Raw genomic sequence first — 16,698 nt, forward strand, 5'->3', positions numbered from 1 at the left:
GTAACTGGACAAGCAGGGGCCAAAGTTACATCCACTTGATCTTATCAACTATGGCATCCAAGTCAGCACAGATACGATTAGTTTTATCTGCAAAGTATTGTGCAAATTGGTCACAGAGGGCTATCCAGTGGTCCACCTCCTCCTCTTGTGGGCTAGAGTATAACAGGCCTCGGACCACCTGAGAAAGCTCCACCGGCTGACTGTGCAGATGCAATGGTGGTGGGGAGGTGCACTTCCTTCCCTACCCTCATTGCCATGGAGTAGGCTTTCAAATGGGGTGCCAGCGTGGCGTAGTGGCTAAAGTGTTGGACTGGGAGTCGGGAGATCCGGGTTCTAGTCCCCACTCGGCCACGGAAACCCACTGGGTGACGTTGGGCCAGTCACAGACTCTCAGCCTAACCTACCTCACAGGGTTGTTGTGAGGATAAAATGGAGAGGAGGAGGATTATGTACACTGCCTTGGGTTCCTCAGAGGAAAAAAGGTGGGATATAAATACAACAATAAAAAAATGCTCGAGCCCATGTTTAATTGCTCTCATTCTGAGTTCTCTGCCAACCTCGATGTCCTCTTCATTTCATTGCCTACAGTGCCCTTGAAAACTAGGGGGGCTAGTTGGCCGCCATTCTGTGGAACCCAAGTTCATTCTGTCACATTTCCACATCAAATGACAAAGTACTATATATATGCATGAAAATTCATATGTATTTTTCTCTGCTTTTTCTAAAAAGTATGGTTTTTTTCCTATGCATTCTTTTAAACATATTAATTTCTGCAACTGACTTTCCCCATGTAATAAAGCGACTTTGCACACATTTTTCAAAATATACATTTTTGTATGTACTTTTTCAAATGTACGCATTTTTTAACCTTCAGAAAAGTATTGATTTCAATGTCTAATTATGTTCTGGTTCGTGTTTAGGCTTGGGAAATGCAAATTTGATAAATCAGCAGATTGTAAGCCTATGCGGCAGGGTCTTGCTATTTACTGTTTTACTCTGTACAGCACCATGTACATTGATGGTGCTATATAAATAAATAATAATAATAATAATAAAACAAACAAATCCCTAGACATAACCACCACATTTGAAAGTAAGAGCATTTACCAACAGATGCTCTGTAGCACCTGGATGCATTCATGCCAGTTATGTGAGATAATTGAAGGGGTGTGAGGGGTTTAAATTAACAGAATTCGCTCTGATGTCAGCTGATGCTGATTTTAAGAGCTTCTTCTTCCGGCACACTGAGGCCAATTGCTCTGGTGTTATCTTGCATCTCAAGTCTTTTCTCCTGACCAGTTTGAGGCCTGCTGCTGAGGGCGTAGGCTCCACGATGAAGGAGATGGTAAATTTCGGACTACAGATGTTTGGAGATTTGTGATCTATGAATGGTATCTTCAAATGGAGTAAGGTTTCTGGGTTGCTGTTTTTTGACTAAAAATCTTAAAATTCAAGATTTGGCAAATTTGGAACCAATGGTCAGCGAAGTGTTGGAGGAGAGAATTCATAGAATCATAGAATAGCAGAGTTGGAAGGGGCCTACAAGGCCATCGAGTCCAACCCCCTGCTCAATGCAGGAATCCACCCTAAAGCATCCCTGACAGATGGTTGTCCAGCTGCCTCTTGAAGACCTCTAGTGTGGGAGAGCCCACAACCTCACCAGGCAACTGATTCCATTGTCGTACTGCTCTAACAGTCAGGAAGTTTTTCCTGATGTCCAGCTGGAATCTGGCTTCCTTTAACTTGAGCCCGTTATTCCGTGTCCTGCACTCTGGGAGGATCGAGAAGAGATCCTGGCCCTCCTCTGTGTGACAACCTTTTAAGTATATGAAGAGTGCTATCATGTCTCCCCTCAATCTTCTCTTCTCCAGGCTGAACAGGCCCAGTTCTTTCAGTCTCTCCTCATAGGGCTTTGTTTCCAGACCCCTGATCATCCTGGTTGCCCTCCTCTGAACACGCTCCAGCTTGTCTGCGTCCTTCTTGAATTGTGGAGCCCAGAACTAGACGCAATACTCTAGATGAGGTCTAACCAGGGCCGAATAGAGAGGAACCAGTACCTCACGTGATTTGGAAGCTATACTTCTATTAATACAACCCAAAATAGCATTTGCCTTTCTTGCAGCCATATTGCACTGTTGGCTCATATTCAGCTTGTGATCTACAACAATTCCAAGATCCTTCTCATTTGTATTATTGCTGAGCCTGCTCTGTGCCTTCTAAGCTACAATTTTCAGGAGTCATGAAGGATGGTGTCCCCCCCCTCCCCGCCACACACATCAGTGCTGAACTAAGATTTAACTCCTATGCTGGTTGGCTTCTGTGTGTAGAATGGAGGAGGGCACCATCTTGGTCTTTGTCTCAGGTGGCAAAATATCTTAGGCAGTCGTGCTTTCATTGTGAAGAGTAGTGGGGGGAGAGAAGCTGGTTTACTTGAAATGCTTCTTAATAGTTCTGCGTATTTAGCATTCCTAGGCTGCCATGGTGTACTCCTTAATGCACAAGGAGACTGCCAATTCTAGCTTTCTTACCTTTGTGAATAAACTGATTAATCATGTACTGTCAGGCTTTAAGATTCTTAAGGGGAATCGCTATAAGCAGTGTCTGGAATAAGAACATAAATTTAGGCAAGTTAGACATTTTTACTGCTTAGCCACGGCCTAACCTTGAAATATTGTTTTTTTGTCCATCTCTTCAATTCTTCTCTAATCTACCCCATTTTGTTTATTTATATTTATTTATTTGAAGCATTTTACCCCAGTCTTCAGCCAAGGCTCCCAGAGCAGTTTATGACGATCACAAATAAGACAGTCTCTACGCACAGGCGTACAATCTAAAAGACACGGCACAAAAGGAAAGGAGATTGAGAGGAGGAGGAGGAGGAATGCGAGTTCAAGCACTAGTATCATGCCCTACAGGAAGAGTGCTCCTCAGAGGAAGAGCTAGAGGCCCCAGAAGCCCAGGACACCCTAGACCAGGGACTGCCACCAGACCCACAGGAGCCTGAGCCCTCAGGGAAGATGGTTGCAGGGCCATCCCTGTCAGGGGGAAGAGTTTCTCCCTCTGAGGCAGAGGCTGAGCAACCCCCAACTCCTGGGAACGTTGTCGCCTCAAGAGACAGGCTAGTAGGGTTCCTGTGCGAAGCAGGACTCGCCTCCAGAAAAGTTCTCCTCAGGAGAAATAATGCAGTAAGGCTCTGTAATGGGAGCTTGATTACTACAGCTGAGTTCTGGGTGGAGTCCAGCAGGCTTTGAGATGAAAAGCCTTCAGTGAAAACCCAGCCTGTGGTGGGACAATGTGGTCCATTGCATTCCTGTTGTGCACTTTGCCTCCTGCCCTGTGATTGATATTCTGTTTCCTGACCTTTTGGACTGCCTAATGACCCTGCTTCTAGACTGTGTAATGCACCTCACTGATTTATTGGGTTTGATCTCTTTCTTGTTGTTGTGACCACTCCTTCTGTCGCCTGGTCTTCTTTGTCCAACTGCCTGCCTGTGTTCTGACTTCTGCCTGGATTTAGACCACCTTTGTTATAGCCTGAACTCCACTGGATAACCAATGGTCTACTTGAAGATCTGCTAAAGCAGGGATTGTGAGGAGCTCCAAAAGGTTCTCTCCAAGCTGGGAGAGTGGGCATCCAAATGGCAGGTGTGTTTCAATATAAGCAAGTGTAAGGTGATGCACATTGGGACCAAGAAATCCAAACTTCAAGTATAACCTGATGGGATCTGAGCTGGTGGTGACTGACTAAGAAAGATTTTGGGGTTGTGGTGACATTGGCCTGGTTAAGGGAATCCATTTTGTGTTTAAGCAGCATGGTTTAGGGTGTTGTCTGAACCAGGCCAATGAATTGTTTTTATTATTGTATCCCAACCTGTCGCCATAGGTGCTAGTAGTTCTGCTCCTTTCCTGCTTTAATTGCCCCTCAGTTCCATTACCCCAGAGGGGCTTATGGACAATACAAATGTGGATCAGGTATAGTGAATCTCCCCTCTGAAATTTGTTCTGCCCCCCTGATTGTCAGCCTGTGTTGCCTTCCCCTCCCTGCTGGCATTGACAGCCTAACCACACAGCTTCATCCAAGGGTGCCACACTGATTGGTATAGCAAGCAGGGCTGTCCATCATCCTGCTGGTTGGGGTGGGGTGGGGTGCTCTGCCTGTTTGGCATGGAGGAAATTAAAGCTAGAACTTTGAACTTGCAAAATTTCCTGCACATCTACGCTGCTCAAGCTTCAGTTCAAAACAAAAATGAGCAAAATTGGTCTGGTAGATGTTGAGTAATAAGCCTTACACTGCTGTATTCTTATATAAGATTGTTATAGTGCAGGTGAGAAATATTTTAATTAACTAATAAATCTGGTTATCTCTATGTGCCTCTTCTGCTTTCCTCCTCCTCTTCCATTCCATCACCCACCACCACCACCAAACTGTCCGGGATTTCCCTCCTCTCGTTCTATCGACATTCCAAGCCATTGGGTTATTATTACACAGGGAGTAGAACAAGAGCCAAAACCAAAATGAATTTTTGCTGATTAGATACACTTTGCGGGGGTGGGGTGGGCGGGAAGTTGCCTAAGGATAAATCCATTTAATCTGTGTCAAAAATTGCCTCAGGGGCAGATATCTTTGTACTGGCATGCAAGCATTCAACAGGATGGCATATGATTAAATTAGAAGTGATTGCCAAGCATTTGAAACTGTTGCCTGCAGCTTAAGAGCTCAATTAACTTTCCTTTCTTTGGTAGAGGGTTAGCAGCTGCATGTGGAACATAAACTGCGCTTCACAATTAACTGAAATAGCTATTTCCCTTAAGCGAAATCTATCAGGAAGTTCTCCTGGGCAAAACCCTGTTTGTGGATTGCATTATGATTGCTTAGGGATGTTTTTATCTTTGAGACAAACAGCCAGATGTTCCGTACATTGACTTTGAAGTAAGTCATGCTGTGTTCAGTTGAGTTTATTTCTAAGTCAGTGTGCGTATGAGTTTAGCTTTCAGTTGCAATCCTATGCACCCTTACCTGGGAGTAAGTACCACTGAAAAGTAAGATCTACCGCAATGGAGGGGTGAAGATCTCATGATGGTTTTATCGCGAGATCCCCCCTCTGTTTACATGCAACAACCTTAGATGGAGAGGCATCGCGCCTGTCATTTTTATTTTTAAAGGGACAACAGCGCATGAACGCTTGTGCGCAAAAGGTAGGTGTTTTTTTAAAAAATATATTATTTTCCCCACTCCCCCCAACCCACCCCTGATAGGCGCAGTGCTCCTGAGGAGCTCTGCACCCCGTGCACGGGTCCCGCTCCTCGTGAGAAACCGCAAGGAGCCGGGACAAACCGCCATGCCCGGCCACACATTCCGAGGTCTCGACACCACAGAAAAACCGAGCCTAAAGGAAAGGGTGAGATCCTGGGGCGAGGGAGGGATCATCCCTCCTTGATCCTGGGATCCCCTGTGCATCATGTGAATGGCCAGGGATGATCCCGAGGATCGCCCCGGGATTTCGCCCCATCTAGCTAAGGCCAGTGAGACTCAAACCTGAGGGGAGAATGCAGAGAATTGGTTTATGGAAAGTAGGGTTCCATTTCTCTAGCTCTTTTTAGATCATATTAAGGCTTTTAATACAGGAAGGAATTCAGAAGGGGGGAAAACAAATCTCTGCTGCAGCCAAGGTAAGGTTAAAATTTGATTTAGTGGCTGATTTAACACAAAATCAATGTAAGCCGCATGTGAGAAAATGTTCTAGAATGCAATTACCAGAAGAAGGGAAAAAGGAGGTGGAAGCTTACAATATCTTTGGAGTTTTATCTCTGTTCCCCACCTTTTTTTTTTTTGGTAATTACATTCTAGGACACATGAACATTGACACTTTTAAAAAAGGAAAATGATATATTTTGACTCTAGCAACTTCTGGTTCATACAGGGAGGGTAAAGAACAGGCTTGAATGTAGGGCTGTGCACGGACCCCCCTGATCCACTTCGTGGCCTGATCTGGAAAATCCGGATCGGGCCCGATCCTCTTCGCACCCCTCCTCCAGTCCCCCGCTCCACTCCACGGAGCGAGATCTGGCTTCGCTGCCATCACCGCATGGATGGCAGCGCCGGCGCCAGGTAAGACACCCCCACCCCCTTACCTGTGTCCATCATCGCAGGCTTCAATTGAGATCCCAGCTTGAAGCCAGAAGAGGCCTTGGCCTTCACTTCCGGCTTCAACTGGGGCCTCAATTGAAGCCCACGATGGACGCAGGTAAGCCTCCCTCCTTCCTGCCCCCTTACGTGGCTCCGCCACCACCATCGCTGCATGGATGTTGGCGCCGGCGGTGCCAGGTAGGCCAACCCCCCCATCCCCTTACTTGTGTTCGTCGCGGGCTTCAATTGAGGCCCCGGCTTGAAGCCGGAAGAGGCCTCGGCCTTCACTTCCGGCTTCAACTGGGACCTCAATTGAAGCCCGCGCTGGATGCAGGTAAGCCTCCCTCCTCCCTTACCTGGCTCCATCGCCGTCGCCGCAGGGACTGCAGCGGCGGCGGCAGCACCAGATGAGTCCCCCTCCCCCCCACTTACCTGCGTCCAGAGCTCCGGATTGAGGTGATCCTCTTTGCCTCGATCCACAGCCCCCCCCAACTCTCTTCGCCTCCATCTTTTCTGGAGGTGAATCAGGCCACCTCGCTCCTGCTTCTCCGAATTGAAGAGAAGCGGAGCACCTCCCTAGTTGAATGTTTTTTGTTTTTTGTTTGCACTTGTTCTATCTTTTATCACTCCATGAAAATCCATTTTTGTGTGTGTTAAAGATCAGAGGAGCAGCACAAGCTTCACAGGTGTGGACTGTTCTTCGTGCTGCTCTCCTGTCATCTTTGAAAGGCATAGTTTTGTCTTGGAAGTGACATGTCAGGAACTGATCCCTATCGCCACACCTGTCTGGAGGAGCCAAGAGGGAGATGAAGGGGGCAGGGGGAGGAAAAGCCTCTGTTTTCCTGTCTTTTTTTTTAAAACTGCCTTATGCTCGGAGGCTAGAAGCAGGGATGTACCTTCAGTAGCATTGAGAGGCTTACAAAGCCTTACGTAAGAGGCAGAAGTATGAGGGGAATCTATCTTGCACTTTGGCACAGAAACGCATCAGGGGGGAAACACTTTTCACTGCCTTGCAGGCTTCTCTACAGCCTTCTTTCTCTCTCTACAGGAGGGAGAAGTCTGTATAAGTCCCACCGTTCATTTATTATATTTCTATCCCACCTTCTTTCCTCCTTAAGGAACCCGAGGTGGCGTACATAATCCAACTCCTCGCCATTTTATCCTCACAACAACAACCTTGTGAGATAGGCTGGGCTTCCATGGCTGAGTGGGGGCTAGAACCCACAGCGCCTGACTCCCAGTCCAACACTTTAGCCACTACACCACACTGGCTCTCACTTCTCTTTCCCCGTGCTGCATGTGTTTTTTAATTTCTGCAATTTCGTTTTAGTGAAATCACTGAAATAACAAAACAAAAAATGTAAATGCATTGATACTAATTCAAAAAACTGGCAACATGCTTGTGTGCGTACACTTGTACACACACACACACACACACACACACACAGACACCATATTCTGCTAAAATGGCACTGAGAGGTTGTGTGTGTGTGTGTGTGTGTGTGTGTGTATATGTATGTAGACTGAATTAATAGAAGCTACCACTGCTATAAGAGAGAGGGGGATGAAACTGAACCGCAGCTTGTCAGTTCTTCCACCGCCTTCCCTTCTGCCTTTGAAGAAACAACTTCAGGACAATTAACAAATTAAAGTAGAGCCTTCAGAATTAAAGCAACTGTGACAAGCACTGCCCCTATAGCTGTGTCACGGCTGTTTGTGTGGACAGAATATAGTGAGATGCACACACCCTAAACATACTATTATTCCCCATGAAATGTGGATGGTCAATTGCAATTCTGCTTACAGTAGAAGAGCAATGCTTGGGTAAGTCGGGTGCACCCTAAGTCTCTGCTGTTCTCAGTGCTGGCCAAAGACTTTTTGCTGCCTGAAGTGGAGCCCAACCTGTCCTTCCCCCCGCTAGGACCAGGCCTTTAAAAAGCTTTCCTGCACCGTTAAATCCCCGATTTCATCTATCCTCTCCTCATGGTACCACATGAAGCAGGTTGCTTCACCCTGCCGCCTGGCGGACCTAGTCTTGGTTGCTCTTGAAAGGCCCATGCCACACATCTGCCACTCAGTGATAAGGAAGACGTCAGCTGATAAAACGTTCTTGTGACGTCCTATCACTGCCCTACTTCTGTCCCCCTTAGTGGCTAATATAAATTCCCAGGAGAAAATAGGGTTCTAATCGATGGCTTATTTAGAATGGCAGCCATTACATATATCCTGTTAGCCATTATTATCACACACAGGCCCAAGGGCAAGAAGAAGAGGAGAATCTCACTCTGCAGCACTGCATAATGATAAAGGCCTGCAGTGCCTACCAGTTCTACATCCCGTTTTAGTTAAAGCAACAAAACGGAAACATTGGCTCCCTTCCGGTTTGAAAGATACTGCTTTTATAGAAAACAAAAAGCACAGGCAGTCATGTTTAATCTATTAGGGGGCATATCCAAGGCACACAGTAGGACAACGTAGTAACGTAATGTAGTGGGCCAATGTCATAAAATATTGAGTGAGCTTTTGAGATTTCCAGAACTCTTCATCAGGCAGGATGTTAAACAAAAGAGGGAGGTGGAGAGAAAAAGCCCAACTGTGGATTTTTGGTTTTTATTTCATATGGACTCCATAGGGTGACCATATGAAAAGGAGGACAGGGCTCCTGTATCTTTAACAGTTGCATAGAAAAGGGAATTTCAGCAGGTGTCATTTGTGTATATGGAGAACCTGGTGAAATGCCCTCTTCATCACAGCAGTTAAAGCTGCAGGAGCTATACTAGAGTGACCAGATTTAAAAGAGGGCAGGGCCCCTGCAACCTTAACTGTGGTGATGAAGAGGGAATTTCACCAGGTTCTCCATACATACAAATGACACCTGCTGAAATTTCCTTTTCAATACAACTGTTAAAGATACAGGAGCCCTGTCCTCCTTTTCATAGGGTCACCCTACAACCCAGAGACACCTGTTGTAACTTAGCCCCATGGTGCTGGCATGCAACACAGGGCGTTAGAAAGAGGGTCTCAGAGTCGTGTGTTTGTGCAGGAAGTAGACAGGAGTTCAAAGTCTGGATTTGCAAAGCGGTGCCAACGCACAAGCCTTGAGAAGCTAATGTATATAAGTGAGATGTGTGAACAGGAGAAGTAGTGTCCACCACCCACAACACCCACCCTAATGTTAGAGTGGAGAAACTTGTGACAATCGTACACAAGTTTTTTTGAAAAATTGAAAGTTAAAAATGAAAAACCTGGCTGGCCAGCCAGCAACAAACCCTGTTAACAACAGCAGAAGCTGGCAACGAGTGAGAATACAGTCAGAAAATATATTTGAAGGGGAGAATGTATCACACAGAGTATAGCAAAAGCGTCAAAGTACAGCAAAAGCTACAAAAGCAGGAGTGAATGAAGTTAATTTCAGATACATTGAATGTCTCACTTGTTCTTTATTTCAGTGATTTTAACATTAAGATGTTATGTAGAACAGATTTGTCTTAATTGTGTGCTGTAAAATCAGATATGTGATGAAGGCTATGTTAGGGTGGGCACAACCCCTTGGTGCTGGACACGCCCCCTTGGGGGCGACCATGTTGTCCTCCTTTTTGGTTTCCAAAATATCGTCACCCTACACAACAGTATTGAGACGCTTGAGATTACTTGGCTACTCTTTTAAAAACAATATATTGTATAAAATTTTTAACTGAGTTTTTCTTTCTTTTTTTATGCAGAGGTTGTTTACTCTGTGAAGAGGTTATTCTGGAGATAATACCTTTAAAATAGGGCTAGGATTAAGCCGTTTGTAATAGGAATAAATTATGCAATCTACGTTACCAAGTGTAAATTGGTAGTATTGTACAATATGGTATTGTAATAATTGTAGCACTATTATATTTAACTGAGACTGGTCTTTTTCTTGTAGAAAGAAATGTTTTGATAATCTCTTTGAATGATTTTTGAATACCTGACTGGTCGTTTTGATTACTTTGAAGATTTTCCCAAAGAAGTTGTATATGAAACAGGAAGATACCAGGAAGCCTGTTGGGTCTGTTCTGAGTCTGTAATTTATTTACTTCTTTATTCAGGAATATTTATGTATTGCTTCCCATTTTAAAAAAATCTCAAAGCAGTTTACAGCAAATTATAAAACAGTACATCATTATAAAAACACACAAGATTTAGACAAGCTGGGAAAAGCCATGCTAAACAAGTACATTTTTAATAATCATTAAAGCATATAACCAGGGGTGCCACCACACAGAAGGCCCATTCCGGAGTTCTTGCTGGGTGGAACTCTGCAGGATTTGGGATGGACAGCAAAACCTTCCTTGCAGATCATAGCGTTCTAATGGGTCTACATAGGGAGAGATGACCTTTCAGGTAATCTATTTTGCACAATTTGTGCAATCATAAAGCTAAACGACGTCTCAGTCTTTAATATGCACACCGTGTATTTTTGTGCATGTGTGACATAACGTTTTCCACAAGATCTTACGGTTGAGAAAGTGTTGCATTTTCATTATATAAATGTTTTTGTTAGGCACAATTTGCGTAAACGTTGTACAATATATGGGCATTATACAGTTACCTGTTAAATATTTTTTCCTGGTGATTGCATAAAAAGTGGGTATGAACAAAACTTTACACATAAAGTAGTTTGGCAGGCCTACAAGAGGAAGTTATTTTAATAAGAACATGAAAGTTCTCACTAAGGGGACTTGGGCTCGTGCCAAAAAGTTACACATGGTTTGCTTTTCTCTCTTAATGTTTTACCCAGGACCTGTCATTGCCACACTAGAAAGCTAGTCATTTTAAGACTTATAAAGACAACCCAGCTGACATAACACATCCAAATTATAGTCAATATTGTTGAAATGGGTGTGGTCTTATTTGTTCATACTTTCACCTTGGGTGGGAATGTTCAACAGTGCAGGACAGGGGTGTGGGAACATGATGATTACTATCAGGAATCTCTTCACATTAGACCACTGATAACTCCTGCAGCTATGCTTCTTCATCTTTTTGAACCGAATGATCCTGGATTCCTGCATAAAAGATCTTCTTAAGCAATTGCACACAGTTGCAAAGTCATGCATGGCATGTAGCTAGAAAGTCTCCCAAGCAACCAACTAAAGAGCAGTGGTTTGATCAAACTTAGTAGACCATGTACAAACTTATTCCGCAAGTGCGGCAAGCAAGAAATTCTAACTTTAAGAATGATATTGTGCCACCATGATTTCCAGTTATTTCCTAGATTGAAGGCCTTCAAACTTGTGATCAAATTCTAACCAAGTACAGTTGCCTATATTATTTCTGACTGAGGGTGCAATCATATTGTTTCTGCCCTCAAAACTTGGAGGCTTATGATCATCCAATGCAGAGCACGAGGCACAGTGGAGGTGGTCTTCACCTTCCCATCCTCCGGTCTGCATTTTTGCTAGATGGGCTTTTTTGTCCATCTAGCTAGGGTGTTTTGGAAGGGGAAGGAAGGAGGCTGGAGAGGCCTCGTATCCTGGCCTCTCCTATCTCCTCTCCATTCGCTGAAACACCCCTTTTCCTCATCGTCTGATGTTCCCGACCTTAGAGAGCAGCCAGCTGCAATGGGGTGGGGCAGCAGAACACACATTCCCAGTGCTTTGACCTTGAATCTGGGACTCTGAAATATCCTATGGCCTCTCAGAGGCTGTCTAAGGACCATAAAATTGCTCCCTAATACACACAAAGTAATACACACTCCCATGTGCTCCTTTTATATGCTGTATAAATTGTATTTTCTGTTCTTTCATTAGATATTGAGCTCCTACTTAGGTCATTCTACTGTAGATGTCCCATTAGCATATATAAGTGGTGAGTTTTTTTAAAAAGAGATCTTGATTTATTATATATCTTCTTTTTGCTGCCTTTATTTTGTTAACTATTTTGAAATAGAATAAAATAAAATTTCATGATAAAAACATGAAAAAGCAATGGTACTTATGTTAGTCACTAACCTGATCCATTAGTTTCAATGGGAATAATGATATTATTATATATGGACAGTTGGTATATGAATCTATTATATAAAAACAAATAATCGTTAACTGGATCTCTTCTCGATCCTCCCAGAGTGCAGGACATGGAATAACGGGCTCAAGTTAAAGGAAGCCAGATTCCGGCTGGACATCAGGAAAAACTTCCTGACTGTTAGAGCAGTACGACAATGGAACCAGTTACCTAGGGAGGTTGTGGGCTCTCCCACACGAGAGGCCTTCAAGAGGCAGCTGGACAACCATCTGTCAGGGATGCTTTAGGGTGGATTCCTGCATTGAGCAGGGGGTTGGACTCGATGGCCTTGTAGGCCCCTTCCAACTCTACTAGTCTATGATTCTATGGATGGAGGTCTGTGTTCAGAAGTTGACTTTCAGAGGCATTCTGCCACTAATATCTCCAGCTTGAAATGTGAGAGTTGGTGGGCATCTGTTGACTGATATTAGTTGATAAAGTTCTTCAGTGTCTGAGAGCCACAACTGGCAGATCTTATTCTCCATTACTTCTAAGTAATCCACTAAAATATGGAACCGTTATTGCTTCATATTTGAATAAATTGACTGTATTCAAATATGGATACAAAAGAGCATTTATACTTGCTCGTTTCAGAGTGTTGCACTCTTCACTGTTAAGTGGGAAATTCATTAAGATCCTATGAGCATCTTTTGTCTGTGTGGAATAGCTGCAATAGAGTCTGTTGATCATGTACTTTTGTACTCTAATCTATATAAAGACTGTTGAGAATCTCATTTCCCCTTTATTAAGGACTCTCCTGGTGATGATCTGTTTGAAAGAAGTTTTGTTATTTTGCAGCGTGGTACTCACATGACGTCGTACCTGTCCTGCAGTCACCCCACCTCTTCCCCTCCATTTTTCACGTTTTCCTAGAGCAGAGAAAGTCCAGTTTATTTCCTTATGTGAGATTAAACCGCTCTTCTGCCCATGTATTGCTGTTCTCATGCCATGTCCTTTGCTGGGGCCGTGTGCTTTCAAAGGTCTTGCTGACGAAAGAGGAGGGCGGGGCGGTTCTCCTGCTCCAGCATGCTGGCATGAGTCGGTTGAATGGACTTTCGCTGCTCCAAGCCCACCCTCACTTCCCACAGAAATGTCACCCAGCCAGTGAACCATTGTAAAACTAGACAATAGGGGTATGCAGAGCGGGTCTTCTCCCCCACGAAATTACAGTCAATGGGAATTAACCAAAATGCTCACAGCTCCCTCATTTTTAAAGATAAAGATATGAAACCTGGCACCATGGTGGCTCTTAAGTAGGGCTTTAGCCATTACAAGTTTAAAGCAGATCTATTTATCCCTTAATATTTAGGATTTTTAAAAAAAAGTTTGAGGTTTTAATTTTTTTAAAAAAACACCTGTCATTTTTAAAGATAGAAAGATGAAACTTGGCACCCATGATAACTTTTAAGTAGGGCTTTAGGCATATCAAGTTTGAACAAGACCCCTTCATCTGTTGTTTTATGATTTTATTTATTTATTTATTACATTTTTATACCGCCCAATAGCCGAAGCTCTCTGAGCGGCTCACAAAAATTAAAACCATAATAAAACAACCAACAGGTTAAAAGCACAAATACAAAATACAGTATAAAAATCACAACCAGGATAAAACCACGCAGCAAAATTGATATAAGATTAAAATACAGAGTTAGAACAGTAAAATTTAAATTTAAGTTAAAATTAAGTGTTAAAATACTGAGAGAATAAAAAGGTCTTCAGCTGGCGACGAAAGGAGTACAGTGTAGGCACCAGGCGGACCTCTATGGGGAGCTCATTCCACAACCGGGGTGCCACAGTGGAGAAAGCCCTCCTCCTAGTAATTCTTAATTTCCCCCCTCAAACCATTCATCCACATAACACCCCCCCCCCCGCTCTGATTCTGTGTTAATTCGCCCCTGTGCATTTATGGAGGCTAAAATCTCCCTCCATAAATGCACAGGGGTGGATCAATGCAGAATCAAAGGGAGTGTGTGTTTATGTGGGTGAATGGTTTGAGGGTGGGGGGAAATAACAGAAGCATCTGCTTGGAAGCATCCATTCGAAAACTTACTAAGTAATAGACCTGCTCAATTTAGAGCCAAACTAGATATTCAGTGGAGACTTGAGTTTGGGTCTCCAGCAAACATCAATGGCATGGTGACAGAAGTGCATGACTTAGGCCATAGCTAGACCTAAGGTTTATCCCTGGATCGGACCAGGGGTCAAACCTGTTCATCTAGGTGACACACAGGGGATCCTTTGCTCAGGCAGGGGCGAACCCTGGATGATCCCAGGATAAACATTAAGTCTAGCTGTGGCCTTAGAGGGGGGAAAGTGGTATTTAGCCCTTTTGTTCCCTCAACTGGTTTTCTCCCTGTTGCTAGGATCACCAATCTGAAAATCTCACCTTGGGAAAAGTGGCTGAGGGAAGAGAAGGGGAGGGGGAAGGGAAGCACCTCTCCTTCATCTTCTACATCTCTCCTCCAAATTGTATCCTTCCTCTGGCAACTTTTAGATAATCAGCAGAAGCCTGTGTTCCCAGCTCATTTCCTGAGCTGTAGCTAACACTATTAGTTCCAGTCTCTGCTTCAGTGGCAGTGCTGCCCCCTAGAGACAGAAATGCATCTTCCTCTTGCATTTGAGAGTTGTAGTCTCAGTTTGCAACCTAGGACTTGCTTGTTCTCCGTGCACAGACATTGTAATAATCTGATACTATACAGTTTTTAGAAATCATTTGGAGAAGTAAATATCTGAACACCTTGCCTTAAACATTTTATTCATCATGCTAAAATAAAACATCCCGTAATCCATTTTTCCTTCATTTTTCCAATTTTTCGGGGGAAAAACAAAAAAGGCTTTGGAAAAAAAACTTGTTTCCCCCCAAATTTTACCAGGCCTTCACATCTCTACAGTTAGCTTACTCATGTCTGCTAACCCTCCTCATGTGCTGAGGTTACATGCTTTACGAACACTTATGTAGGGCCATTGTATAGCTAACTTAGTAAAGTGTTTCCTAGAGTAGGGTGACCCTATGAAAAGGAGCAGAGGGCTCCTGTATCTTTAACAGTTGCATAGAAAAGGGAATTTCAGCAGGTGTCATTTGTATATATGGAGAACCTGCTGAAATTTCCTCTTCATCACAACAGTGAAAGCTGCAGGAGCTATACTGCAGCTATACTGTGACCAGATTTAAAAGAGGGCAGGGCCCCTGCAGCTTTAACTGTTGTGATGAAGAGGAAATTTCACCAGGTTCTCCATATATACAAATGACACCTGCTGAAATTCCCTTTTTAATACAACTCTTAAAGATACAGGAGCCCTGTCCTCCTTTTCATAGGGTCACCCTATCCTAGAGTGGATCACTTCGGGCTTCAGATGGAGGCTTGCATATTTGAAAGCACCTTCATGAAGAAACCCTGCAGCACATAGACATCAGGGAAATGGTTCCGTCCAGCCGTCTCCATTAGTTTACTATGCTTAGGCAGGGTCCTCCTCAACCCACAAACAGCAGCATTCAAGCCTACAACCACCCTGCAGCCTGAAGTAGTAGAGACAAGGAAATACTTCAGTATTAACTAGCTGATATGCCCGGCGTTGCTCGGGTCCGTGTATAATGTTTATAACATTTATCTGATATATAATAAATTTCTCTGAAACGTATTCATCTTTTGCTTGGTTGGTTTTTTTTAGTTTGGTTGAGTTAGTGAATTGTTTTGTTAGAATAAATGGAAAATTGTGTTAATAAGAACTGTATTTTAAATTAGAGCTTCGTGGTAAACCACATTTTTTTGTTTTGTTTTACTTGAAAAGCCTACACCTCCTATCATGCCTTGGCTGGAGCAGCCGTCTAAACTTGGAAAACAATCAGGCCACACAACACCCTTTCCACCAGCTAAAAAAGATGCAAACCTAAAATTAAGTTTTCAAAATATACCCAGCATTGCCCAGATATGGGGAAGCGCATCCACCATCTTAAAGAAACAGGCCGGTGCTAGGCCTATGAGTTAACCTTTAAACAAATTAAATTCATTTCCCCCCGTTACCCTCACAACAACCCTGCAAAGTAGGCCTGTCCTAGGCCTGTGAGATAACTTTAAAACAAATTGAATTAGTTTCTTTTCTCTCTCTCTCTCTCTCTCTCTCTCTCTCTCTCAACCTCAATGCCTGGCCAGGAGTGACTTGAAGTTGTCGTCATGATTTTCCCACAGAAAACAAAAACTACAACTCCCAGTATGACTTTTGCCCAGAGCTGCAACCTCTTTCCCTTCTGCTCCAGATGGGGCCTAGTAACTGAGGCAGCCAACCCAGGTGCTCTCCCTTCAGGCCCAGGATGGCGAGCCACTTCCAGATGATGGCTGCTACAACCTGATAAATCTTCCCCCAAGTATTTCATTGACTTGTTGGCAAAAAGAACCGCTTCTGAGTTATTGCCCTAAAAAAGTTTTAAATGGGTGATTAATTTTAATATTGAGGCCTATTTCTCCACCAAGATGGTGAACCTGTCTAGGCTGTACCACTTTGGGCTGCAGAGAGAGGGCTTACATAAATGAATAATCCTC

The 16,698-nt window shown here is 43.8% G+C and overlaps 1 protein-coding gene across 5 annotated transcripts in view; it reads right to left on the reverse strand.

Moving 5' to 3' along the window:
* Nucleotides 1-16,698, reverse strand: part of LOC134400587 (olfactory receptor 6V1-like) — a 39,463-nt gene that overhangs the window by 18,004 nt on the left and 4,761 nt on the right. Inside the window, exons 1-3 of one of the 5 annotated variants that reach the window (XR_010025584.1) lie at nucleotides 12,971-13,034; nucleotides 11,025-11,163; nucleotides 10,165-10,472 (exon numbers count right to left, since the gene is read on the reverse strand). The exons of 1 other annotated variant lie outside the window; for it this stretch is intronic. The gene's annotated coding sequence lies outside the window, so the exon portion shown is untranslated. Of the gene's footprint in view, nucleotides 1-10,164; nucleotides 10,473-11,024; nucleotides 11,164-12,970; nucleotides 13,035-16,698 lie in introns of those variants that run through there. 3 more of the 5 variants (XR_010025585.1, XM_063129008.1, XR_010025586.1) reach the window with 3 other exon arrangements.

The sequence above is a fragment of the Elgaria multicarinata genome, chromosome 6, assembly GCF_023053635.1.
Source record: "Elgaria multicarinata webbii isolate HBS135686 ecotype San Diego chromosome 6, rElgMul1.1.pri, whole genome shotgun sequence".
In the NCBI taxonomy this organism is placed as follows: domain Eukaryota; kingdom Metazoa; phylum Chordata; class Lepidosauria; order Squamata; family Anguidae; genus Elgaria; species Elgaria multicarinata.